The sequence below is a fragment of the Girardinichthys multiradiatus genome, chromosome 13 (assembly GCF_021462225.1).
Source record: "Girardinichthys multiradiatus isolate DD_20200921_A chromosome 13, DD_fGirMul_XY1, whole genome shotgun sequence".
Taxonomy (NCBI): domain Eukaryota; kingdom Metazoa; phylum Chordata; class Actinopteri; order Cyprinodontiformes; family Goodeidae; genus Girardinichthys; species Girardinichthys multiradiatus.
In genome coordinates this window covers 21,762,869-21,768,868 of record NC_061806.1, presented here as the reverse complement: position 1 = coordinate 21,768,868, position 6,000 = coordinate 21,762,869, and positions in this window count along the sequence as shown.

The window sequence follows — 6,000 nt, the reverse complement described above, 5'->3', positions numbered from 1 at the left end:
CAATGCAGAAGAAGGCAAAGTCAGGTTCAGGTAAACCTGCAAGGTAATAAATACAAAATTACCCAAAGTACAAGGCAAGGTCAAGACAAAGGTAATGTGGCTTGAGCTGTACCACTAAGGGCAACACTCTGGCAGTGAGGTCTTCTTCTTGTTGGTTTTATTGGCGGTTGGCAACAAACGTTTAGTAGCATTACCGCCACTTACTGGTATGGAGTGTGGTTTGTGTCGGTCTATCTATTTATATATATATATTTAATTCTAAAAATTAAATAAATAAATATATCTTACCTATATGTATATATACAAATAGACATACTTACACATTACATTGTATTCTACCCTTCTATATCCTCCATACTTTCACAATTTTATCTACTATAATCAAATTCTATGAAATAATTTTGTTTTCTTTAAAAAACGAATCACTATTTGTATATGTTTACTCCCTAAATTCTTCCTCAAAATATCTAATAAATTAACCTTTTCCTTAATACCTTCAAACTCTCTTCTCATATATCTTCTTTCTCTTTCATATTTATGACATTCTAATATAACATGTTCTATTGTTTCATATTTTCCACAGTAATCACATTTACCAGTATCATGCTTTTGAATTTTAAAAAGTGTATAATTAAGTCCTGTATGCCCAAATCTCAACCTTGTTATCACTCTTTCCTCCTTTCTATTTCGTCTTCCATTTCTTCTTTCTCCTACTATCTTCTGAATTTTATAAAACCATCTTCCTGTTTTTCCTTCATCCCACCTTTTTTGCCATTTTTCCATCAGCTTTCCTCGAACAATACTCTTTCCCTCAGATTTACTTGTTTTAACTATAAAACTAATAGGATTTTGAATTATCCTCTGCTATTTTATCTGCCCTCTCGTTTCCTTCTACTCCAATATGTGCTGGAACCCACACAAATATAACTATCAAGCCCATTTTTTGTATTCTGTATAATGTATGAAATATTTCTAATAAAATGTCCATCCTACTATCTGATTGATTATGTTTTAAACTTAATAATGCAGAGCTTGAATCTGAGCAAATTACTGTTTTTAATGGTTTTATGTCTTCTACCCATTGTAAAGCTAATAATATAGCCAATATTTCTCCTGTGTATACTGATAAGCCGTCTGTAATTCGTTTTCCTATTTTTAGATTGAATTCTGGTACTACAAAAGCTATTCCTACTTTTCCATTTATTTTTGATGCATCTGTATATATTTGAATATATCTATAATAATTATTTAAATGTATCTGTACTGAATAACTATCTACTATGGAAGATTTATCTTGCTTCTTTTCCATTATTGACATATCTACTGTTGCTTCTGGTAGAATCCATGGTGGTATAATTGATATTGGTGATGTTTGACTAATTTCTAAATCAATCATTTTAAATTCTTTTACTTTATTTTCAATTGTCCATCCGAAACTCTTCATTTCTTTCTTTTCTTTTTCCCAACATGGATTTAAAATTTCCCAAATTGGATGATCCAAGTTATTACCTTGTAAATTTAACCAATAATTTATTTCTAGTTTTATTCTTCTTAACTCTAACGGCATTTCTTCCATTTCTATTTCTATTGCTGCTGTTGGTCTAGTTTTAAATGCTCCAGTACATAATCTTAATGCCTGATGTTGGATAATATCTAATTTAACCAGATGTGTTTTAGCTGCTGAACCGTAAACTATACAACCAAAGTCTGTTAGATCTTATCATTCCTGTGTAAATCTGTTTTAGTGATTTCCTAACTGCTCCCCAGTCACTGCCAGCCAAGCATCTCATAATATTTAAAATTTTCTTACATTTATCAACAACTTTTTGAATATGTATATTCCATTTTAGTTTTTCATCAAACCATAATCCTAAAAATTGTATATACTTTACTTGCTCTAATTCTTGGTTATATAATTTTAATTTTATTTCCTTGTTTATTTTTTTCTGATTAAATATCATTACTTTGGTTTTTTCAACTGAAAATTTAAATCCCCATTGTAACGCCCATTTCTCTATTTCAATAATAACCTCTTGTAATTTCTTTACAATGAAATCTACATTTTTTCCTCTTTTCCAAACAGCTCCATCATCTGCAAAAAGTGAACATCCCATTACTTTTCCAATATCTTTAAATACATCATTTATCATAATTGAAAACAATAACGGACTTATAATACTCCCCTGTGGAGTTCCATTTTCTACTATATATTTTCCTGAAATCACTTCCCCAATTCTAACTTGTATTTTCCTATTTGTTAAAAAGTCTTTGATCCATTTAAATATTTTCCCTTTAATGCCCAGTATTTGTAATTTAATTAATAATCCTTCCACCCACATCATATCATCTGCTTTTTCTATATCAAAAAATACTGCCACTACACTTTCTTTATCTGGCAGTGAGTTGCTGGCAGCCTCCTCCTTAAATACTCCTCAGCAGGTAATCAGGGGGATAGAGAACACCTGTACCTCTCCTCCAGGTTCCACGCCATCTAGAGGCTGAGCACAGTGAACAGCACCAAACAAACAGACATGGCGCAGATCCTGACAGGCGAGGAGAAAAAAAACACCACACAGACACAAGCAACCCTAGATCCCTGAAACTTTGAGTTGTTCTACTGAATAAAATTCTGACAAAATGCACTGAAGTTTGTGGTTTTAATGTACCAACAAGTTTAAAGCGTATGAACACTTTTGCAAACCACTGCATCCTGACCAAAATGCCACATCATAATGGCACACAAGGCAAGCTGGAGCTAAATGGTGAAAATGGGAGCGCAAATAGTCCTTCAACTAAAAGGTTTGCACAATTCTCCTTGAAAGGTAAAAGGATAATCTTAACAACAGGATCTGAGCAGAACTAATTTGTCTTCTTAACAGTATATCTTATCTGCGATGCCCTTTTGACCTTGAGCTTCAGGTATCCAATATTCTTGCTTGCCTATAACTTTTTTTTGTCCTCTCCTCCTCTGTCTAAACCCCTCATAGATACACCCACAATCTATATACACAGCAGACAACTCAAGCTATTTTTAAAAATAATATAATGTAACATTTTAAGCAGTGCTGTATCAATTATGTGTTATAATACTGGATAGGTTCACCACCAAGTTCAGGCTCATCTCTTCATCAAAGTCATAAAGAGACCCATAAGCTTCACCAGAGGTGGGGGTCATTGTGTCTTCAACACAATGACTAGCTTATAAGCCAAGACAGAGTGAGAGCCAGAATCCATCCCTATTATATTAAGGAGAGCCTGTCTCATCAATGTGACCCCTCTTCCTTTCTCACTGATTTATTGCAAGAGGAGAGTAAATGAACATCAGGCACCAAGGACAGCTTAAGTTCATACACACACCACTTGATTCATCATTACTCACACAAGTCTGCCCTCAATAATGCCAGCTTGTAATCTGAGAAGGTTAAATGACTCACTTAAATAAATAGGGGATCTGAAACAGAAAACAGGCCTGAACTGTTTTATTGCATAGTTTCATTTTCAGACAGATTGGCGGTGATTCAGGACAGTGACCGGTGTCTGTTTGCGATCAATTTTCAGATTGTCCCCAGGGGAAATATAACAACCAGGCAGCTTAAGACTGTCATTTACCAATTTCTCTAATCAGCTTGACTTATTTCTATTAAGGTGTTAATCTATTACTCGTAAGTAATTACTCTTGGACTAGCTATATATTCACTAGATGGCGCTCTTTACTTGAACAGATCCATCTGGCCCCCAAGCCTTGATGGCACAAGATCAAACACAGACTGTTGCTGTTTTTCAGATCGGCTTGCCTTAAGATCTTTGAATTTCTTGTAAAATCTTTTAGTGAAGGGCTGCTAAGGGCCATAATAAAATACAGCAAGAGGTTTATTCACACAATGACCTGTTAAAATATTGAACATTTTTACCAAAACATTTTAAAAAGACAAGTGAGTGTAAATAATTTCTGTACTGGCTTTTAAAATGAAACTAATTGGTGTAGGTAATTCAGGGCGATCCCTGTCATTTAGATGGGACTATATAACTTCACAGAGAATAATCAAAACTAGTTTTAACTTGGAAAGAGTAAAAAGGAGCAGAAAAGGAAAAGGACAGAGTCAGAGGAATAAGAGATATTGGCAGGGAACCAAGCGACGCAGGTGTTTGCCTAACAACAGGCTGCACTGACACATGGCACGCTATCTGCAAGCGCGGTCTGCACTGAGCAGGAACTAGGGAGTATGGGAAAACAAACTAAACCTACAATGGCAAACAGGGAATGACTGGGCCTGGTTGTGTGTGTTATTCATTTTACAGCTGACCAAAAAAAAAAAAAAATCCAGTATTCTTGTAAATATCAAGGATTAAAAAAGGTGTTTGAGTTATGTAGCTTGAAACTGAATAAAGTTAAAGGATCTAAATGTATGCTTTCACTCTCAAAGTGTAAAAATGAATCTGAAGTTCACAGACACTTAATCACAATCCTAATTTAGAGAGTTCAATTAACCTGACATGCATGTTTTTGAACTATGGGAACCCACATGTGCACAGGGAGAACATGCAGGGTCCTTGCAGAAAGACTGGGTTTGAAGCCCAGGATCTTCTTGTTGCAAAGCGACAGTGCTGACGACTGTGCTGCTGTACAGCCCAGGTGCCAAGTCCTGTTGGAAAATTAATTCAGTATCTCCAACAAACCTGTTTGCAGAAGGAAGCATGAAGTGCTCTAGAAACATGAAGTGCTTGATAAAACATAATTGACAAACACCAGCAGATGACTTGGCTTCCTCAATCATCAGTGACTGTGGAAAATCAACGCTAAACCTCAAGCAGCTTGTGGTCTGTATCTCTCCACTCTTCCCCTAGACTCTAGGACTTTAATTTCTCCATGAAATACAGAATGTACTTTGATCTCCAAACAGGCCTTTGGACCACTGTGCTGAAATGCAGTCATTTATCTTCTTACTCCTGGTAAGATGTTTCCTATGTTGTCTTTGGTTCAGGAGGGGCTTAAGACAAGAAATGTGACAGTAGTAGCCCATGTCATGGATAAACCTTTGAGTGGTCACTCTTGATGCTCCGATTCCAGCTCCAGTACATATCTTTTGTATCTCCCACAAACTCTTTCATTGACTTCGCTTCACAAGCCTCTCTAGGCATCCATATTGCTTGCAACCTTTTTCTACTACAATTTTTCTTTCCACTTAACTTTCCACAAATATGATTCAAACAGCATTCTGTGAACAGCCAGCTTCAGAAATGACATGGCATACCCTTCTTGTGTAGGGTGTCTACTACCCAGTCAACAATGCTTTTTGATGACTAGTAGTTTTCTAAGGATTTGATCAATCTTTGTGAAGAAGAAAATTGCTACATATTTAATGTGACATTGGCTGTGCTGAATTTTTAAGTGAAACAGTGAGAAAGCAAAATGACTACACAGCTGCACAGCAGCCTATATTTTCATCCAGTTGAGATTCCAATGTGCTTTTGAAATACTGATACTTCAGTTTAAATTTGTCTAAGCTTGTTGTTTTTTTTTATCTTCATAACATCAGAAGGATCTGCTTCTCAATACAGATTAATAATATTCAATGTTTGAATAAATATAGACACATATTTGAAGTTGTAATTATACCCAAAGGCAACAGCTAATAGGCTGTGATTCCCCATCAGTCAAGTTAACTTATGTGAAGCAGGCACCACAGGAAGTGGAACTTAAACTTGGAACTCAAGAGATGTTACCCATGATGATCAATACAAGATACTCCCAACAAGCACATTAAATGCGAATAGTGAACACATCACATGAATTATGATCAACGTGAGACCTAAAACAACAACAATTAACTGCCTAGAAAGCAGAACACAGAAGCAAGAATGGCAAAATATGATTAAACTGTGATACGCCGTAAACAAAATAGCTGCTTGAAAGCAAAATGTTGTACTGCAACAGAATCACAAAAATTAAACTGAAAGTCCAGAAAGATCGGTTACAACAAAAATAACCTTTGGAAAAGC